Source organism: Euprymna scolopes, chromosome 30 (genome assembly GCF_053919585.1).
Source record: "Euprymna scolopes isolate OS-2025 chromosome 30, ASM5391958v1, whole genome shotgun sequence".
Taxonomy (NCBI): Eukaryota; Metazoa; Mollusca; class Cephalopoda; order Sepiida; family Sepiolidae; genus Euprymna; species Euprymna scolopes.
In genome coordinates this window covers 44,926,815-44,949,749 of record NC_136511.1, presented here as the reverse complement: position 1 = coordinate 44,949,749, position 22,935 = coordinate 44,926,815, and the positions used below count along the sequence as shown (strand labels likewise).

The window sequence follows — 22,935 nt, the reverse complement described above, 5'->3', positions numbered from 1 at the left end:
CAATTAGTATATCTTGAAATATTTTGCAGATTACAATAATTATTTAAAGAAATGCATAAACAAACAAGGAAACAGTCGTATGACAGCTCCGAAGACACGAAAAGATTTTTATCCTCGCCCCCCCCCCAAATCAACAGTGATTAGACCATTCCAGTAATTATCTGGCCCCTGATTATTGCTGTGTAAAGCTGGTTCTTTGCAGTTCTAGGAGGTTCACTCTCCCAGATTTTGCCTTCTCTCTTTGAGAAAGGGGTTAGTTTATTGCTAATAGCATGAAGTGCCCTTACCAGGAAATGCCGACTGGGCTGCCCAGGTACATTTGGCTGATCAGAGTGCTCTTTCCTCGAGTGTGAGTGAGGGAAGGCGCTGACTTCTCAACCCCACTTTTCGGTCCTGGTGTCACAGCTCTTGCAGTGGGAGAGAACTAAATATCTGTAAAAATTACTATTTAAAAAAAAAATAGTACCTAAAATGTAGGCGACTCTTTCTTCATTCTCGCCCCGCTTTTCTTTTATCTCATGGAAACGCGCTGAATTATTTCCGGTCTTAAGTTGGGGGTTAGGGTTGAGAGATTGATTTCGGTCAGTCAGTATCGTGGGAATTCGCAAATAAGCTACCCAATGATACCACGGCCTTCGTATTTTTCTTCAGACCGACCCAATTAATTACATGATTGTATTTGTTTAAGTATGAATCTAATTGGACTTTTGAAATTGGAGCTGAAATAAAAGCGCTAATCGTTTACAAGGCGAACAAAATAAGCAAATACTTCCGTAGAATGCCTAAGTGGCAAACATGTTGACAAGCCGAGCATGCGCCCCCGCCCTCCACGAGTAAAAAATTTACTTTCACCATGACTAATGTTTGCGCAAAATTCAAGGAGTAGTTGAGAAAAGTGCGAACAAACGAACCGACAAACGATTTGGTGGGGGGCATTTTTCCCCTATAATGGCCCCTAAGGGGGGGGGCAACCAGAATTATCCCGGCAAATCTGTTATTGCAAACATTTACTTTTACCATGGCTAATGTTTGTGCAAATTTTAAAAAAAAATCAAGGCATGGTTATTGAGAAAAGTGCGAACAAACGAACAATATGGGGGCAATCCCCCCCCCCCCATAATGACATCTGGGCGGGGGCAGTCAAAGTTATCCCGGAAAATCCGTTCTGGCAAAAATTTACATTCACTATGACTAATGTTTGAGCAAAATTTTTAAAACATTCGACGCGTGGTTATCGAGAAAAGTAAAAAAGGCGAACGGGAATGAATTACTAGGTTCAATCCCTCCTTTATAGAGAGAGAGAGAGAGAGAGGGGGGGCAATAATATTTATATCCGAAACTAGCGGCTTTTCCGGACTCGCTTCGTAAAATTCTCTGCTTGAAACATTAATTTTAAATGATATTTCATTCATGACTTTGTGAATTCTAAATAAAATCTTTTGTATAGATAGATGGACAGGAACATCTTGGCAATTTTGATAAAAAATTATTTGCCCTTTGAATGTGGCTGTAAAGAAAGGAAAATAAATTAATTTGGCGTGTCACTTACAATTTAGAAATAGATCGCAATTTTGTTGCAGATCATTAAATAAAGGAACATTTGAACGCAAATGCTAAATATTTTTTCCAGGAAAGAAAACAGTATTGCCGAGCAGAATGATTTCTTACATTAAGAGCAAAACATGTCATTGTTCGATTTATAAAGGGTTGGTGTTGCTTAAAGTTAGCAGAAGGAAAGGAGAAAAAAAAAAGGGGAAAACAGATCAAACGAACAGAGGTCTTACCGCGTGTGTGTCGGGCGAGGTTGGGCGAAAGAGAGAGAGAAATCAAAACGGCGCCCATAGTTTTAAAAGGTATGCTCTGGTGGAAGTCACGCGAAATCACGCGGGGGACATGTAGAAAAGGGTTGACAGGTTATGTCGGCGAGAGGCAGACAGACAAAGGTTGGTGACAGTGGTGATCTCAAACCCGGCGGTTGTTACAACTTGTTGGCTTGCAAAGACGAATTCGTTTTTTTTTTTTATTTCTTTAAAATTTGTTGTCCTAAACCAGGAACACTTCAGTTGGTACACCTTGTCTATAATATAAGGTTCCGGGCTCGGTAACGAGGTATTCTTTCAAATTCGAAATTATTGAGTTTTCCTTGCTCTTGTACCGTCCTGATTGCAATTACAAAGTGTAGATCGCATACCAAAATAGATTCATGAAATGTAGATTAAAGTACGTGCAAAAATGGTTGTCGCTTGTACGAGGAGGGAAGGGGAGAGCACGATAAAAAAAAGGGTGCATGCAAGCTAAAGGAGGAGAGTAAGAATAGTAGATGATATAGTTATATAGAAAGTTTCTCAGGTAAAAAGTAAAGATAGAAAAAATGATAAGAGAAAAAAATACGGAAAGAAAATGGAAAAGAAAAAGAAATAATTGTAAGGAAATGAAAACGAAATGGAAGAAAAAAAGAAAAGAAAAAAAAACGAGTGAGGTTCAAAAGCAAAAAAAAAAAAAAAAAAAAAAAAAAAAAAAAGAAAAGAAAATTTGTGATGAAGGTAAGGAGAAAAACAATGACAAAAAAGTAGGAAAACAATTTTGAAAAAAAAGAAAAGAAAAAGAAACAATAAATAAACGATGAGGAGAAGTAGGAGGGAAAGAAAAAGATGAAGTAAAACAATGACAAGAAGAAAAAGGACCGCAACAACAACAACAACAACAAGAATATTAAGTTAGAAGAGATGTAGAAGAGAATGAATGACAACAATAACAACAACAATAATAAGAAAATAAAAATAAAAAAAACAAAACGGTGTTTATCATATTTTATTAGTTACAAATAAATTTTTGATTGTGTTTGAAGGATAAAAATTTTTTTAAAGATAATCTCTACAAAAAGTGTACTTTACACGTAAAAAAAATATAATGAAAAATATCATGGTATCTAAAAACACAAAAAACAATAAAAATTCAGTTAAATTTAAAATTTAAATAAATTGTAAAAATCTCTTGATAAATATTATTTTTCTAGAACTATTAAAAAGATAATTAGTAAAGTAAAATTTTAAATCATTGAATTAAAAAAAAAAAAGAATGTACTAACTTTTTTTTTTACTAAAACTTGCAGTAGTATATAAAAAAGTAAGCTTAGTAAAAACAAAGTTCTTTGGTTAACTAGTAAACTCACAAATTCTCGGTATACAAAATTGTATGCGAAACAACGGTCGTTTCAAAAGTAAAACTTCATATTTTATAAGCCCAAAAATCTTGAAGAACTACGCAGACGTGAGTGGTATCATTAAAACGAGCGACCTTTTGTACTCCAGAATTTATTTTTCTAAATACACTTTGCCAGGAATTCAATGACGTATCCCTGCTTCTGACACACGTCCATGACAGGGTTGCTTTCTTAGATTCTCACACCGTCAATAGCTGTATCACAGATGAAAATTTCAGGTCATGAATGCATAAGTTCAGTCATCATAAGAATACAATTTGCAATCCCCCTGTGATCCATTCGGGTGGAATAAAAATAGGAGGCTTTACATTTGGTCGTATACATATGAAAAATGTTTTATATCGGTGCAGTTTTAGGCCTTAACATATGTACATTTGAGTTCGGCACGATGCAAAAAAAAGATAAATGTTTAAGTCCATCATTTACCTCCCCATTTAGCCCCAAAAGTCTCCTAAGGGCCTTAACATATTTAAATTGGAGTCCAGCACCATGAAAACTTGCTAAATAGACATACACAATTTTTTTTAGACAAATATGGTAAAATAGTGCCAAAAATGGAGTTTTTTATTAGCCCCAAAAGAACCCCTGGGGTACACCCAAGAGTTATCGCGAAGTGTAGGCAAACAAAATTATATAGAAATCAGTACAACTTTTTAAAAAGTTTTATAAAAATCCAAGGCATCATTTTTTTTTTTAAAATAAAACACAAGTGTCAATTTTAGCCATTTTAACCCGAAAGACACACCTAGGGGAACAACCGGAATTTTCCCGGAAAATCCGTTCTGTTAATTTTTACCCATATCATGTTTAATGTTTGTGCAAAATTTAAAAAAAATTCCAAGGCGTAGTTATTGAGAAAAGTCCAGACAGACGAACTGACAAGGGTGAATTTACAGGTCCACCAACCCTTTGTCGGGGGACCCAAAACTTTTTTGTTCAAACACGTTTTGTTTTCTCAGTACGAACAGCATACTGCGGCGAATTTATTGATTCTCTAGAAAATAAAATTTAGATGATAGTGGGTGTAGTGCGAATCCGGTCTATTTATTGCAGTTATGTCCGTCCATGCTTCTTCGAATTAATCGTTAGTAGAAGTCACCCCACGTTAATGCGCAGTAGGGAAACATTAGAATATCGTGTTTTAAATCTTCTGCAGATAATCATCATTAAAAATCACATAAAATACTTTTTTTTTTTTTTACAGTTTTAATTTTTAGTGAAAATGTTTAATAAACAATGATAATATTATGAGTTCAAGAAATTATTTTTTCTTGGAGTTTTATAGATCTTACCAGAAAAAGGCAAAAAAAAAAAAATGAATAAAAAACAACAACAACAACAACAAAAAACAACAAAAAAGTTTCTTAGGAAACTGACAGAATCAATACGTCCTGCAAGCTGATTGATTAGTGTGTAGTGAAATTGCTTAGCATGGACATTAGTTCGGGGGGGGGGGGCGCTGGACTTCAATTTAAAAATGTTAGGGCTCTTTGGAGACTTTTGGGGCTAAATGGGGAGGTAAATGATGGACTTAGACATTTCTCTTTTTTTTTGTATGGTGCAGAACTCAAATGTACATATGTTAAGCCTAAAACTGCCCCGTTTGTTCATTTTCACCAGGATTTTATTTGTGACATGCTACAAAAGAGTCCAATAGATATGCTATATACAGTGTAACCCGGATATAAGACTTCAGAGCCCCGGGGGGGGGGGGGCTACAACTCCCTTATATCCGGATTACACTGTACACTAACACATACTCTAATTTGGGACCAGAGAAAAATCTGTATCCGTTTTTCTTATATTCGGGTCTCTTATGTCCGGGTGACTACTGCATGAAAAAGTCGTCCTCCGATAAAGAGGTTTCTATTTTTTTTTCTTATCGAGATAATTGTAATAGAAAAATATTCTTTTTCTGGGGATCTCGCTAGAAGAGAGAAGACGAAAAAATGAATAAATAAAATGGCAGGAGAAAGTTTTGTTGTTTTTGAGATTTTTTTTAAAAAACTTTCCTGTGAATCACTTGTAATCTTAAATTTATGATGATCACTAAATTCGTTCATAGACGCAAATCCGTGTCGTTTGAATCAGATTGTGTTATTTATGATTACATAAAAAAAAAAAAAAAAAAAAAAAAAAAAAATCCGAACGAAAGAAAACGCCAAAAAGATTTTTGCTAAGATAATTACAGTTTTAAGTTAAAATTAGACGCCATTTTTTTTTTTTCTGATAAAACCAATTGGAACGCATCCAACACAACATATGTTACTATAGTTGCGTTAGGAGCGGAATGACAGCTACAGGCAATTCTGTTAATGACGTGGCTTATTTTAAATAGCTCAAATTAAAAAAGTGCTAAATTCAAAATTTAAGCATCCCCTTTCTTGAACATAAATAACTTTTAATGAGAAAAAAACAGAAGATTGATTAAACGATTTATGCATGACAAATGGCTCCTACTGATTCTCTAATCCTGTGATATTTAGGTATACCCTTCGAGCAACTTGGAATTCTTATGTAAAGAACGAGAAGCAAGCGATTATAATTTAGACGGTCTGGCATGCTGTTTGAAAAAAAAAAAAAAAAAAAAAAGAAGCTGAATTTAGTCTTGACAGACTATAGATACCCACTGTAAGGGTGCTTGCGCGTGGAATTTTTTGTGGCAAGAGTTGTGCAATCTCTAACAACATCTCTTTTGAGTCGACATTGTTAAATGCCAGTGGCAAGTGGAGGTTGAGGACGACCGGAAACAATGCCGAGATAAGCGGAGAGCACATACAGCATCTAGAATTTCCAAATTGTCACCCATCTGGTACTAGCCAGGCTCAACGTTGCTTAACTTCGGTGATCTGATGAGAATCGGTGTGTCAACGTGATTATGCCGTATATGTTGTTTTTACCACTCAAAATATAATCAAGGTTTCTTTCTTTTCAGACTAACGGGTTGAAATATTTTCATATCACTTGTCAAGTCCCGAAGGGTTAATGAGTGCAAAGTAGTTACTGAGACAATACCTTAGTGATCATTTTTGGTGGGAATTGGGTAGAATTTGGTTATTTAAGGGAGTTAGACAGCAAACACTTGTTTACATTGGACTTGAAGACGACCATGTTGCAGTCAACTGGAAAGCAGGCCAGGGAAACAGTTGCACAAGCGGGCAGTTATGAGAATAAAGCTTTATTCATAGAATTTGCGTTTAGATTGAGGCACAGATGGAATAGGGAAAATTGTTGGTAGTGGTTGTAGCTTGATGAGTGCCTTTTGTTAGTGAAATTATTTGATATATTTACTTTTCTTTGCCATTTTTTGGTTAATATTTACTAGTAATAAAAACACACATTTAATATAAAACAAAAACCAAATAATTTATGGTTTTAAAAAGTAAAATACTTTTTTTCTATTAACTTAAGGAAACTTTTTTGTTTTCATATATAACTCGTATAATTCTTTAAATGTTTCCCTTAAATCAAACAATAAAAGAAGTTGTTTATTTTTTTCAACATTGTAACGTTGTTATTCCTGACTCTCAATACACGGCACCAGACGCAAGTGGCTCTCATTACAAGAGAGGGGCAAGCATGGTGTGGAGGAACTAGTCTACTACAAGTCTATAACTGCTAGACACAGAGTTTAAGATTTTTAGCCCCATCGAACCAGTTGCAGGATATTATTGGAGAGTTAATCAAACTCGAGTAGAATTACGTTGTGAAAGAGAGATCGATTCAGAACAACCTGCACTTGATCCGTACGATCTTAGAGGGAAGGACGATGTGGAAGCTGCACTGATCAACTTAGATCATTTCAAAGCTTTCGACAGGATCGTCCACCACCTGTTTTAGAGACGGTCGGTTTTAAACCTGACTTCTGCAAATGTGTCTCTGTACTATATCACGTGAAACGGCAATGCTACAGGTTAATGGAAAATGCTTAAAATATTTTGCTATCTTCCGGTCGGTGCATTGGGGCTGTTTACTCTCACCCCAGCTCTATATCCTTGCGTTGGAGCCGCTACTTTGCAAGCTAAGATGCGGGCAGACAAGTTTGGTTCTTCACAGAATCGCTTTACCTAATGGAATGCCAACCAGAGTCTTCGTGTTCACTGATGACATCACTGTCTTTGTATCGTGCTTCAGAGACATCGAGATGGTGACAGAGGCGCTCACTCGTTACGAAACGTTACAGGGACCAAAATCGACCGCAGTAAGTCGATCGGCCTGAGGTTGGATGTCTGAAGCGATGTCACCATCTTCCCGGCTTTTTTCAGCTGGACGGATGACCCAGTTAAAATCCTTGGCGTGTAGTTTGGACCAGACCTCCAGCTCGAAAAGAATTTGTTGGAGGTACAGTCAAAAGTTAAAGCGTTGATTCTGCTTATGACTTCAGAGGAAACACTCCTTAAAGGACGTAGAACGGAGGCGTGCGCCACTAAAGTCTTTCCTCTCATCCTGTACCGATTAGATGTACTTCGTCTGACTGCAAAATACCTAAAGCGCCTCCTGTTCTCACTTCTTTGAGACGAAAAGAAACACTGGGTTCGCGGACAGGTCTGTGTTCAATATCCGTGTGATGGAGGCTTGGGAATTCCAAACTTGACATGTCATCGAGATACCGAGAGACTGGCTCTTCCAGAGTTGAACATTGACGAAGGAATTTGCAGTCGATATCACCTTTCCTGATCACGCTGTCAATCATTCGGTCAAGCGTCATCGTAGACCGATACTTCCTCAGAGAGTGTCAAGCCAAGTCAGAGAAAGACTTCTAGGAAGGAAGGAACATAAGGGATTAGTAAGGGGAATGGCTGATGACCCGCTTGTCGAGCGGTTGGGGTGATCAGAAGAGGAAATCCGCTCCGAATGATGTTGAGCACCGGATTCAAGTCATCTCAACAACTGTGAGTTTTCTCGGACCTGGTGATTGGCCCAGATGACGTTACCCTTCAATGCCATACAACGCAGTTTCGGATTAGCCCGAGTATTCTCGTTGTGGGACTTCAGCAAAAGAAACGCCTGAACACGCTTTTTTCGAATGAACTCCGGCGGTCCTGGGGGTATGTTAACGGGGAGACGGCTCGTATCAATCTCGATCATTTGCACCTACGAGACGTATCCTACGTCAACCACAACGTTAACGGGGAGATGGCTCGTATCAATCTCGATCATTTGCACCTACGAGACGTATCCTACGTCGAGCCGCCGTGGGATAGGGAGAAACGGGTAGTATTTTTCGCGATCCTGGCCGTAACATCTAATTGAGAAAGAAGAAGTTGAGGCGTTTGCTGATCAGGATTTGGTCGTGTTCTTCAAGCATCAATTGAAGATCAAGATCAGATGTAATAGAAAAAGATTACATTCTGCGGTTTTTGGAAAAAGGTGGATACAAGTAGCAAGCTTGTGTGTATGAAACGGAGTCAAATATGAGTACGTGTTCACTGCTTGAGCATAGCGCACGCGATTCCCGGTTTTGTCGGACCCTAGCCCCTTTAGTCTCTTAGTTGAGTGAATGGGCCCCTCCCCTGCCAATAGAAAGCATCCAAGAAGCTCGCTCCCCAAATTTTGTTTTTCGCCTATAGCCTCATCCAAACTGTATTCATATTGGGAGGACATCAATTATTCTCCAACTATGCCACCCCAGTTTTTCTTTTTTCTCTTCCCTCTAGATAACATACACACTTAGAAATCGACCTGTTTATTTTCGGTTTCCCACAAACCGGAAAACAGCAGGCGGTCTATTATTTAGAAAAGGTTGGGAGGATCTGAATATGTTTTTACTTTTTTTTTTTCCCTACTCCACGCAAATGAAATTAATGTAAATAAAATACTATTTATTGATGTATTATGGTGTTTGAGATCGTAGCTAGGAATAGGATAGACAACTCTTAGGTAAAGTAACAATGGATAACCATAGACCTCTCTCTCTTTCTCACTCTTCCGAATGGCCTTGTGCCTAATTTATTTCAATTATTGTAAAAATTTATAGAAATAAATAGATATTTCAAAGTATAGTATCTGTCTCCACAACAAAAATTCAAAATACGAACTGACATACAGAGATAGTCGCTTATATTATAAAACAATGGAGTTAAGTTAGTAAATTGATATTTAACATATATATATATATATATATATATATATATATATATACTCCGAATGAGCTTGGATCGTGGTGTAATTTCTGTTCTATTTTTTGTCGGAATAGAAGCGGTTCTTCTCGACTGGGGTAATTTATATTTTGTTGTATCTAGAATGCTTCATTTCGGAGTTTGATTTCCCCTACTTTAAACCAACCTTGTATCATATCTAATTCTCGTAGAGAGGCGGAAAATCGATACTTTCTCCACTAAGCCTACTTAGAAAAGGAAGATTCTTATAAGCCTATGAGGCAACTTACACACCCGGCCGGAGAAGTTGTTTGACAGATATACTGATGTGTTCAGTGTTTTATCTATGCATGTATAACTACTATTTTTTGTTTTATTATACTTCAGTCGAAGTTCTCAGAATCAAGGGGCCCACAACCTGGGGATCACACTTGAACTCTATATGAGATACATACATATTCGAATGTTCTTTATCTCTCAAACATTGAGTTAGTAAAGAAATTGAGAACATAATTTTCCTCTCCCCAATTAACCATTTTTATATGTTAAAGTATATCTTTCGTTTTGCTTTTTTGGTCTTACTGAATTCCAGAACAAGAATTCATCTAGAATGGTGGAGTATCCAAGCTTCGTACAGTTACTTGAGGTAACATCACTTGGAGAAGATGCACCATTCCTCGTAAAAGCTAATGTGGGTTAGCCATAGTGAGGAGATCTTATTTGAGCATCGAATACAAAATATGATTTTGAATATTTGATCAGGGTTTACTTCTAGGGAAAAGTATACTCATGCCAAACCCCTGTACAGAGAGACCTTAGACACTCGAGGATAGCGTCTAGTAGGCATTCGTTCCAAATAGACTTCGTAGCCTAGTGGGGGATGCTCTTTTCTCTTGCCTGAAACCTTTCTCACAGAAGAGGCTGTCTCTGCTTTATCGTTATTTTCATGGCAAGTGCTTGCCTGAGCTCCAATCTATGGCCTCCCTCGACTAACTTTCACGGGAAACACTTGTCTAGCTGAAAACACTATCAATAATTTCTCCCACTCTTTATATGTGTCTAAACCTAAACGTAGATTCCATAAACAAAGTTTCTTTCTTAGAACTGCACACCTGTGAAACTTTCTTCCATTTGCCTGATTTCCAGCTGACTACAATATGGTCGTCTTCAAGTCCAATGTAAACAAATTCTTGATGAGCCGTTTCCCATAAGTAATCCAATTTACCAAATTTCCACTACTAACAATTACTATGTCACTGTCCCATTGGCCACTGTACGCTTATTAACCCTTATCCTCGAGTGGTATCTGGGCTTTGGTAAGTGGTGACTCGTTTGTAAAAAAACAAACAAACAAAAAACTCCCAGATAGCTACGGAAATAAATGCAGTTAATGAACAAAACCACATAGAAAAACATAGAAATATAAAAATACAAATTTTCTTGCTTTTAGTTTTGTTTCGTGACAATACAAGTGTTAAAACAAAAAACATTTCATTTAAAAAATGTAGAGAATAAAGGTTATTATTTTTTGTTTCACAACACAAGAATTGTCAAAACAAAAACATTTTCTTGAAACAAAACACCTCTACATGGTTTCCTAATTTGCATACGAAACAATAAAAAAGAAACTAACAAATATTTTCATTTTTTACATTTCTATAAATTAAAACTTAAGGACTAGATTAATGTTATTAAGGGACGTGAAAAAAGGCGTCCGCTTTCGTCTCGTTGTCCAATAGGCAAAACTAATGTGGGATTTATCATAAATATGGCAATTACATCAGTCAGTTTATGCGAGAATTGAAGATCGTTATTCAGAAGTTGATAAAAAGTAGAATTAACAGACAAAAAACGTCTATTTCATTTAATGAAATATGCTGAAAAGAAAAAGAAAATGCGGCCTATATATATTTATATCCACCGGCAGACAGATTGTACCACTGCATTACAGCTCTGAATTGTCACTAAACATAAATATTTATATATACGAAATCTTGTTTTAATAATATATACATAGGCCTGTCGGCCCTGTAAGTTCCTGTTAACAGATCTTTAACAAAAATATTCTTATTTACGTGAAGTTAGGTCACACTTAGAAGCATAGGTCACAAGATGGTTGGCATGAGATAAGTTATCGGAATGAAGACAGGAGGAAAAGAGATTTCGAAATAAGTGCTTACCCAGAAGAAAGTGGAATGGGGGAAATTTGGGTCGAAGCGAGTCGGGTGGAAAATCAGTCATTTTTTTTAGTTTATTTTTCATTTTCTTTTTGTAAATGCGAAAAATCAGATTATTATTATTTTTTTTTTTAGATTACGGAAGTGGATTTTCAGTGTTATAGACGTACGTACGCGTGCGTGTGTGTGTGTGTGTGTGTGTGTGTGTGTGTGTGTGTGTGTTCATGGGGGATATGCTTATTCAATTATATTTCACCTTTTATTCATACCAATCCTTTAATTCATGAAGCTCGATATAACTATAGAGCATATAAAAATAAATGCAAAGTTTATATTTCAAATTTCAAGATGTTAACCATCTTACTGTTTATTTCTCTCAGCACATTAAAATGTCCAATTCTTGACAGCACCTGTTTCGTAGCGCAGAATCATCTATATAATCATTATGTCAATTTTTGAATTTATTTCGTCCTTACTCATCAGAAGAATATGAACACATCAACTTTAAAAGAAAATAAAAGGAATATGGTTATGATTACAAAATATGAAAATCAGAAGAGAAGTTGCAATTGTGTTATTTTTTAGTGGACGCCAACTTTTGAATTTTTTAAAATGTAAAAGACGCTTTAATGCTCTTATTACGTAAAAATTTTCTAAAGAAATCAGCAAGTGCCACTAGTTTTTAAGATCCACAAAAAATCCAAACATAATGAAAAATCTTTAAGCCATCGATTTTCTAAGATAGGCACTTTTAATAAAAGGATACGCATTAATATATCATGTTGACAATTTTTTTGCGGTTTTTTACTTATAAATTCAGATGAACATATTTCGGCTCAAACAAAAATGTATTGAACGAAATAAGAAGCACCCAAATTAACACGCCTTTGCCAAACGCAAAGCAAGTGTATTTATGCCAGTAACGTAAAAATTTTGCGTTCTGGTGGCAGTGAAGTCGCCGAAGACGTTTTAGATATCGTTTAGGTTATTAATTATTATTATTATTATTATATAATGAAAATTACATATCAAGATATATTATCAGAAAATGGACAAGAGCGATAAAAAGTCCAACCTTCAATATTGAAGGTTTATTATTTAATCAACCTAAAATTCTGAAAGTTGGATTTCAAAATTAAAGGTTATTTATTTAATCAACCTAAAATTTTGAAAGTTGAATTTCAAAATCGAAGGTTTAATTTTTTAATCAACGTAAAATTCTGAAAGTTGAATTTAAAAATCGAATTTAATCAATTTTGAATTTTTTATCGCTTGTTACCAGTTTCTAGAGATATGTGTTCGTATATGATTTTCCTACTGTAATTCTACTCTCTCTTTTTTTCGATTGTTTTTAGAAATTTCTCCTGCATTTCAACTTTCTAAAAGGCTTTTTCTGGTCTAATTTTGAATCCGAAATCTGGATCTTTTCTATTTTGGATTAAAAAAAATATTTTGGATTAAAAAAAAATATTTTGGATTAAAAAAAAATATTTTGGATTAAAAAAAATATTTTGGATTAAAAAAAATATTTTGGATTAAAAAAATATTTTGGATTAAAAAAAATATTTTGGATTAAAAAAAATATTTTGGATTAAAAAAAATATTTTGGATTAAAAAAAATATTTTGGATTAAAAAATATTTTGGATTAAAAAAATATTTTGGATTAAAAAAAAATATTTTGGATTAAAAAAAAATATTTTGGATTAAAAAAAAATATTTTGGATTAAAAAAAATATTTTGGATTAAAAAAAATATTTTGGATTAAAAAAAAATATTTTGGATTAAAAAAAATATTTTGGATTAAAAAAAAATATTTTGGATTAAAAAAAAATATTTTGGATTAAAAAAAAATATTTTGGATTAAAAAAAATATTTTGGATTAAAAAAAAATATTTTGGATTAAAAAAATATTTTGGATTAAAAAAATATTTTGGATTAAAAAAATATTTTGGATTAAAAACATATTTTGGATTAAAAAAATATTTTGGATTAAAAAAAATATTTTGGATTAAAAAAAATATTTTGGATTAAAAAATATATTTTGGATTAAAAAAAATATTTTGGATTAAAAAAAATATTTTGGATCAAAAAAAATATTTTGGATGTGCTCAACCTTCGTTCTCATTACTAATTATTCATCTTGGATTTTATTTAACAAGATGGTGACCTTGTCGGCTTTTGGAATTATTTTATTGCCCCCCCCCCTTATTGGATGTGATCTGATGTATGCCTCTTCTCCGATATAAATCTGTACATTGACGGGATTGAAATCCAAAAATTCTTGGACTTCCACTAATGATCTTCCCGTTTTTTCGAAAATTCTTACCCGGATATTTCTATAATCACATCGATTCACAGAATTATATCAATATTCCAAGGATTATATCAATATTCTAAGGATTATATCAATATTCTAAGGATTATATCAATATTCTAAGGATTATATCAATATTCTAAGGATTATAACAATATTCCAAGGATTATATCAATATTCCAAGGATTATATCAATATTCTAAGGATTTTGCTATAGTATGCAAATATTTTCTGGATTTACGAGGATTATACAGGGACTTGATGCGTCACAAATTTTTACCTTGTTAGATTTGTAAACAGTTACCATATTCTTCGCTTTGATATCTTAAACTAAAGACTTCACTGGAACTTGTGTTATTTTATTTCTGAATTTATTTTTGAACTTATTTTAAACATTTTTTAATTCCATTATCTTCACTTTCAGATTTTTGTTTTCACTTTTATTTTTATAGTTTTATCTTTTTATGTATTTCCGTATCCCTATTTTATGTTTCTATCTTCTCTTCTTTCTCCACTTTCTCTTATATCTTCCCTATTTTTCTTTTTATTATTGGCCATTCTTTATCGTTGCTTTATCGTTATTTTCATGGCAAGTGCTCGACTGATCTTCAATCTATGGTCCCCCCTCGCCAAACTTTCACAAGAAACACTCGTCTAGCTGAAAACACTATCAATAATTCCCCCACTCTTTATCTGTGCCTAAACCTAAACGTAGATTCCATGAACAAAGCTTCTTTCTTAGAAGTGCACGCCTATGGAACTGTCTTCCGTTTTCTTGCTTTCCAGCTGACTACAGTATGGTTGTCTTCAAGTCTAACGTAAACAAGTTCTTGATGAGCCGTTCCATATAAGTTATCAAATTTACCAAATTTTCATTACTAACGATTGACTACTGTACACTCTTAACCCTTATCCTCGAGTGGACTCTGGGCATTGATAAATGGTTATGCCTATGTAAAAAAAAAAAACTCCATTACACGTTTTCCACACATGCTCAGACAGAACAGATACCCTGCAAACACCAAACACCACCCTAAGATACCTAGAAAACAACAATACAAACTCTCGAACACCTGCTTCTGAAAACTACCGCACTTCAACGACAGAATTACATCAGCTATAAGCATAAAAAAAAAAAAAAAAAAATATCAAACTCACACACTTCGGACCAGCATTGAGACAGTATTAGGAAACCAATCAATAACGGCCCCTGTATTCCACAAAATCGCCTCATCAATAACACAGGAATATGCAATCGCACGTATTCAGTATATCAAACACAATGTGTGCTCTACAATAAATTCTACATTGGAAACACAGTTAAGCCATTGTTGTTATTGGCTCCGTCGATCTCGAGAGATCATGGAATTCTGCGTCCTGATTCAATCGGGGATTAAAGCTTGTGGTGTGACTATGCAGGACGATGCGGGAGCTGCAGGACCCGCCACAGTTGCTGTAGATGTAGCCTTTCTGTCTCTCTGCCTGAGCCTGGGTCGAAGCTGGATCTGTCCTCCCCTTTCTGTGGGCACGCTTCTCCTGTCAACGTATGGTTACCCTCCTGTCGGATCTCAGCCACATGTCGGATGGCGATTCGCCAGCCTTCACGGTACGAGGCAGCAGTCTCAAGCTTCGCAGGGTTGAAACTACCGGCCATTAGGTCATTCTTGCCAGAGGTAAGTTCCCCAAACAGATCTTTAAGGATTCGTCCATCATCCATCCGGCTTACATAGCCCAACCAGTGCAACCGTCTGATCATCAGAATAGTATACATACATACATTTATATCTTTAACAGCGTTATTTTTTTATGTTGTAGGGACATAGTACAGATGCTTACGAATAAAACTGGAAAACTGCACGTTTTGGTTTCGATTCTAGCTGATGGCACCCAATCATGTTTATTTTTTAAAAAAACTTTTGAAATCATTATTATATATTGAATACAATATTATAATCGATAGAGAATTGGCTATATAGTAATAAATACGAAATCTGCATAAATAAAAATACACAATTAAAAAAAAAAATTACTTACCGTGAAGACATTCATAAGACACTTTCATTTTGTGACTGAAAAATTTTTTTGCCACGAAAACATTCTATTCCATCAGGTAGAGGAGATCTGTGATTCGGATACCCCCTCCCGTTTTTTTTTTTTACCAGTTAAGGTTCAACCGAATCGGATAACCTGGATCGAGGGGGAAAGACTGCGAGGATGGAGGATGGGAGGGGGGGGGAGGAACATCACACGTACGTATTTTTATTTATTTTTTTTCAAAGTGGTTTTGTTTCTATTCGTAAGAGAGAGAGAGAGAGAGAGAGAGAGAGAGAGAGAGAGAGAGAGAGAGAGAGAGAGAGAGAGAGAGAGAGAGAGAGAACTGATTCGTATATGATTGTAGAGTTTTAACTGGCTGATTTGTAGCCTCACGTCGCGAGTTCAATTCTTGGTCACGGCATTATTTTTTCGTCGGGCTTATAAGTTCTGTTGATTAATTATTGATTAAAACGTTACCCAACTTTATAATATACTAGCAGGTCGTCCAGCGTTGCTTGGTCATAAGACACGCTTAAATATGATATTTTAATTCATGCGGATTACGTATTTATTATGACAGAGTCAATTCTCTATCGATTATTATACAAATTAGAAAAGCGTTTCATCCAATGCATGAAAATTGTTAAACAAAATGTGCTTACTATAGGCTTTAAAAATAAAGGTACAAGATTCAATTTGAAATTTATTCATCTTCAAAGTGCACTTTTATAAATTTTACAAAGTAAGGTATAAAAATTTAATACTTTTGTAAAATGTATAAAAGTGCACTTTGAAGATAAATAAATTTCAAATTGAATCTTTATTTTTAAAGCCTATAGTAAAAACATTTTGTTTAACAATTTTCATGCCTTGGATGAAATGCTTTTCTAACTTGTATCTTTTTAAGATTATATTTTATTTAATTTATTAATTTGGATTAAAAAAAATGAATGTGGTTTTGCATGTATTTATAAAAACTCTCCTTCTCTCTATTTCAGTTTGTATTTCTCCTCACACCACAACTCATTTTTGCAACCCCCTCTTTGTATTATTACAGGTCTGAATATTCTGTTTCAGTTTGTATTTCTCCTCACATCACAACTCTTTTTTGCAACTCCCTCCTTGTCATACATGTCTGAATAATGAGAAAATCTTATTTTTTAACAAAAACTTTAAAATAACTTTTTTAGATTAATTTTTTTTAACTTCTTTTAGAATAGAAAATCTTTACAATTTAATAAGGAACATATTTCATATAGGTTTCATTAACAAATATTCAGTAGATAACGAGAAAAATAGAGATGAAAATTTCAAAGGGACTCTATAACTGGTTACGGTAAATAGTAGTCCTCGCCAGCGAAAGTCTTTGTTATTGTTATACTATTATTATTATTATTATTATTATTATTATTATTATTTAAAACATTTTGTGTCCTGCTCTTTCGTGCGAGGACTAATTGAATATATTATATAGTAGTAAGATTAAAACTAAAAACGCGCGCACACACACACATATATATGATTTGGGTGCCATCAGCTAGAATCGAAACCAAACATACAACTCTCCACCTTTATTGCTTAGCCTCTGAGCACCCCCCCCCCACACATATAATTCACCTGTCATCCCTTTTAAAAAAATCGGATCGACCGATCGGCGAAAAGAAGATTCAAGCTAAGACAGACGGTCCACACAGTTTTATGATTATCTATATATTAATATGATACCATATGTGTTATTTATTTTGTGTGTCACGTTTACATCCGAGTGACTGTCGTTTAATTGTTATGAACTTTCATTTCTTGTAATAAATAATTTTACCAAGAATTCTTCATAAGTTTTGGTTTCAGTTTAAACTATAGCTGATGGTACTCCAGTAATCTAATTGTTTATAAATAATTTTACCAAGAATTATTTTAGCCCGGTGTTTGGAGGTGTATGTTGAGCAAAAAAAAGAAAAAAAGAAAAAAGCGGTCAATTTTTTTAACTTTGACTCCTATTATGACCTCTTAACATTTATTGCTTTGGGTTCAAATCAAGTTATTAAGTTAGATCCAGGTCCATAGAACCTATATCTAGAATTTCAAGTGTTTAGACCCAAAATTGTCGGAGGAGTTTAGTAGAGTTCTCAAAGTTCAAATCGTGGAACTTTGACCCCTTAACAGCCAAATCTCAGTACCCTGTATATCAAATTTCGAGTCTGTAGACTTAAAATTGACAGAGTTATTGCGTAGGGAAATGTACAGACACGTTCACTTATATATATATATATATATATATATATATATATATGTATATATACATATTTTTTTTTCATAAGTTTTGGTTTCGGTTTCCATTCAAGCTGATGCATCCAAGTCACATGGATATATATTTTTATTGTTTTTGAAATCGCAAATTTATAATATATAAAAATCGATAGAACATTAACTCTATACTAATATATACGAAATCTGCAAGATTAAAAATATCATATTTAAGCGTACTTTACGACCGGGTTATAGCCGGCGTCTCTGCTAGCCTAGATAAATACTTTTGCAATTTTAACAAAAGAGCTACCAGAATATTAGAGCGTCTCCATTTACGCTAAACATCTACAGAATTCCAACATCAATATATTACACATGAATGAGTCTCCTGTGGAATTTCCACAGGTCTTACTAGTATAGATTATTGCTGCAGCCAATGTTAATTTATTTTGTGGTTACAATTAGCGCTAACCAACGGTCCATAACTTTCCAACAGACTTGTTTCCCTTGAATAACATTTATTTATATTTCTAAAATAAAACATTTTATGCACTTTGTTAGAATCTAAAAATAGCCATTTGTTATGATTTTACAATATCAACACAATGTCATAACGACCTAGGATTATCTGTTATACTTAACCAACGAATTGGCAAATAAGTACATAAAATAAAATATTATCTATATAGTGATGCCCTAAGGGAAGTTTATGTTCATATGTAGGTGATAACCTTTCATACACATTCTTTTCGGTCAATGTGCACTGGTTGTCAGACCCGCAGAGGGTGTTTATTTCGAAAACCGTTCTTAACATACGGGGGTTGAAAATAAGAAAATGCCTTTCAGAATAAACATTCCAACTTCCCTATGTTAAGAACGACTTTCGGAATAAACATCCTTTGCAGGTTGGACAATCAGTGCACATTGACCTTCTTTTTTGTCAATAGATTGGATCACCCGATCATTGAATATGTAATGCAGAAAAGTTTTTTAAATAATACTAATATTATAATACCCTCTCTCGGCTCTATAATAAAGACCAATATTATATGTACAGGATACCCGAGAATTAACTATTTATTTTTATATAAATTTGGGACACTCAATCTATACATCTATAATTGTTAAAAAGAATACTACACAAACTTAACTCAATCTCATTATAAATTTATTTCAACCACAAAATGGGCCTTTTCAAACGAGGTGAGCTATCCAATTTTGCAAATTTCTCCATTGTGTAAATCAGATACTAATCTGAATAGCTCACTTTGTTTGAAAAGGCCCTTATTTGGATTAAAATATATTTAGTGATTAGAGATTGGATTAAGTTTGTATTATGTTTTTTCTTTTAAGCATTATATGTTCTGCTACGCATTGAGCTTTCACACTATTTTCTACAGAAATTGCCTTGTCCTTGTAGATCAATCACTCATATATATATATATATATATATATTTCTTTTAATCTATCTCTCCATTCCACATTTTCTCGGAAACTACTAAGCTGATCTGGCCGAAATTTTGTATGCACATTGGCTATGATAAGATGCAACGATCTAAGTATTATGGTAGCCGTTCCACGAACAGTTAAGGATTAGTAGATATTAGTCACAACAATACCACATGTATTCAAGAACTTTTCTCGGAAGCCACAGATCCGACCTGGTTGAAATATATATGGACCTTTACTACTGGACCTATCTGGCCGAAATATATATGGACTTTTACTACTGGACCTATCTGGCCGAAATATATATGGACCTTTGTTACTGGACCTATCTGGCCGAAATATATATGGACTTTTGCTACTGGACCTATCTGGCCGAAATATATATGGACCTTTACTACTGGACCTATCCGGCCGAAATATATATGGACTTTTACTACTGGACCTATCTGGCCGAAATATATATGGACCTTTGTTACTGAACCTATCTGGCCGAAATATATATGGACCTTTGTTACTGGACCTATCTGGCCGAAATATATATGGACTTTTGCTACTGGACCTATTTGGCCGAAATATATATGGACTTTTGCTACTGGACCTATCTGGCCGAAATATATATGGACTTTTGCTACTGGACCTATCTGGCCGAAATATATATGGACCTTTGTTACTGGACCTATCTGGCCGAAATATATATGGACCTTTGCTACTGGACCTATCCGTCCGAAATATATATGGACTTTTGCTACTAGACCTATCCGGCCGAAATATATATGGACCTTTACTACTGGACCTATCTGGCCGAAATATATATGGACCTTTGCTACTGGACCTATCCGTCCGAAATATATATGGACTTTTGCTACTAGACCTATCCGTCCGAAATATATATGGACTTTTGCTACTGGACCTATCCGGCCGAAATATATATGGACTTTTGCTACTGGACCTATCCGGCCGAAATATATATGGACCTTTGCTACTGGACCTATCCGTCCGAAATATATATGGACATCTATTCTACTAGACCTATCCGGCCGAAATATATATGGACTTTTGCTACTGGACCCATCCGGCCGAAATATATATGGACTTTTGCTACTGGACCTATCCGGCCGAAATATATATGGACTTTTGCTACTGGACCTATCCGGCCGAAATATATATGGACTTTTGCTACTGGACCTATCCGGCCGAAATATATATGGACTTTTGCTACTGGACCCATCCGGCCGAAATATATATGGACTTTTGCTACTAGACCTATCCGGCCGAAATATATATGGACTTTTGCTACTGGACCTATCTGGCCGAAATATATATGGACTTTTGCTACTGGACCTATCTGGCCGAAATATATATGGACTTTTGCTACTGGACCTATCTGGCCGAAATATATATGGACTTTTGCTACTGGACCTATCCGGCCGAAATATATATGGACTTTTGCTACTGGACCTATCCGGCCGAAATATATATGGACTTTTGCTACTGGACCCATCCAGCCGAAATATATATGGACTTTTGCTACTGGACCTATCCGGCCGAAATATATATGGACTTTTGCTACTGGACCTATCTGGCCGAAATATATATGGACTTTTGCTACTGGACCTATCTGGCCGAAATATATATGGACTTTTGCTACTGGACCTATCCGGCCGAAATATATATGGATCTTTGCTACTGGACCGGTCTAGCTTAAATATATATAAACCTTTGCTTGGCTATCGAATTAAGTATTATGGTATCTGTTCAATGTTAAGGGGTTAAATGAGAATTAGTATTTCATGCAAAAATGAGCAGAAATTTAATCCTATTCAACCATCACTTTGGCATAAATTTTGTAGATGTAACTTCACTTACTAAGATGTTGTTTTTTTTGCGTGTATATATATATATATATATATATATATATATATATATATATATATATATATATAGTGCGCACACTTGCGAGACATTTTTCCGGGCCGATGTTATATACTACTACTAATAATAAATAAACAAAAACAGATAAAAGTAATTCAAATAAAATAAAGTAATTTTTATCTTTCAAGCCAATTGCGTATTTTTAGCATGGACATGGAGAGGGCACAGGTGTTGGTTAGGGACTTCGTTAACTATTCTGTACCTATATTGAAATTTGTTAAATCGTACAAAAAAAACAAAACAAAACAAACAAAATGTTGTCGGAGTCTCACTTTTTAATATTTTGTTATGTTTACTTTTAAGTTAGTCGTTATAGTTAAAAAAAATAATAATAAATAAAAATGACGGTGCTTATGCACTTATGTTACCGTGCTATTTTTTAAAAAGTAGTATTTTCAAGTTAAATTCAAGTTTTACAATATACTTTTTTTTTGCTAATGCAGAGAGTGATCCGCGCTATTTTTTAAAATCGTATTTCCAAGTTTAATTAAAGTTTTATGATATATATTTTTTTATTCAATTGTAAGGTTGAAGTATAGAATAGGTACAAAACGCTCTCCCCATGTTAAGAATGGCTTTTTAAATAATAACGTTATTATTTACGCCCGGACCACTCTCTGCACTAGTACCGTTTTTTTTTATTCAATTGTATGGTTAAAGTACAGAATAGGTACAAAACACCCTCCCCTCACCATCTTAAGAATGGCTTTTTAAATAGCGTTATTATTTCAGCACGGATCACTCTCTGCATGAGTACCTTTTTTTTTTAAATGAATTATTAGGTTAAAGTACAGAATAGTTACAAAACACCATCCTTTCCCGAGGTAAAGAATGGGGCTCTAAATAATAACATTATTATTTCAACACTGCCAGTATCAAAGTAATCACTCACCTCTAAATTGTATTTCGTTGAAGCTTCCATTTTGTGACTGAAGTTTCCTTTGGTGCGAAAACATTGTAATCCAGCTAACAGAATGGGACTTTTGTTATGACGACCCTTTTCGATGTAGTCGCCCTCGTTTTTTTTTTCTTTTATTCCAGTTAGGATTCGACAGATCCGATAGTCCCGGGAGGAAAGTCGTCAAAGGAGGGTGGGGACACCACACTTTCTCAAATGTCCTTTCCTTTTTTTTTTTCTTTTCCTTTCTGAAGAGATTCCGTTCACATTCGTATATTTTTTTTTTTACAGATTCCTGTGTGTGTGTGTGTGTGTGTGTGTGTGTGCGTGAGAGAGAGAGAGAGAAAGAGAGAGAGAGAGAGAGAGAGAGAGAGAGTTGCTTGGAACACGTGATTGTCAAGTTTTTACTAGTTGATTGACAGCCGAAAGTCGTGAATTCAATTCTTAGTTGCAGCAGTCTTATTTCGTCGATTTTTAATTTCTGGCGATTAGTTATCGATTCAGCGTTAATCGATTTCAGGTTGTCAAAACGAAATGTTTAAAAATGATTATTTAATTTTAC

The 22,935-nt window shown here is 34.6% G+C and overlaps 1 protein-coding gene across 1 annotated transcript in view; it reads right to left on the bottom strand.

Annotated features, from left to right (window-relative positions):
- Positions 1–22,675, bottom strand: part of LOC145254782 (breast cancer anti-estrogen resistance protein 3 homolog) — a 432,885-nt gene extending 410,210 nt beyond the window's left edge. Inside the window, exon 1 of the mRNA XM_080113563.1 lies at positions 22,368–22,675. The gene's annotated coding sequence lies outside the window, so the exon portion shown is untranslated. The remainder of the gene's footprint in view (positions 1–22,367) is intronic.
- Positions 22,676–22,935: the final 260 nt, after the last annotated feature.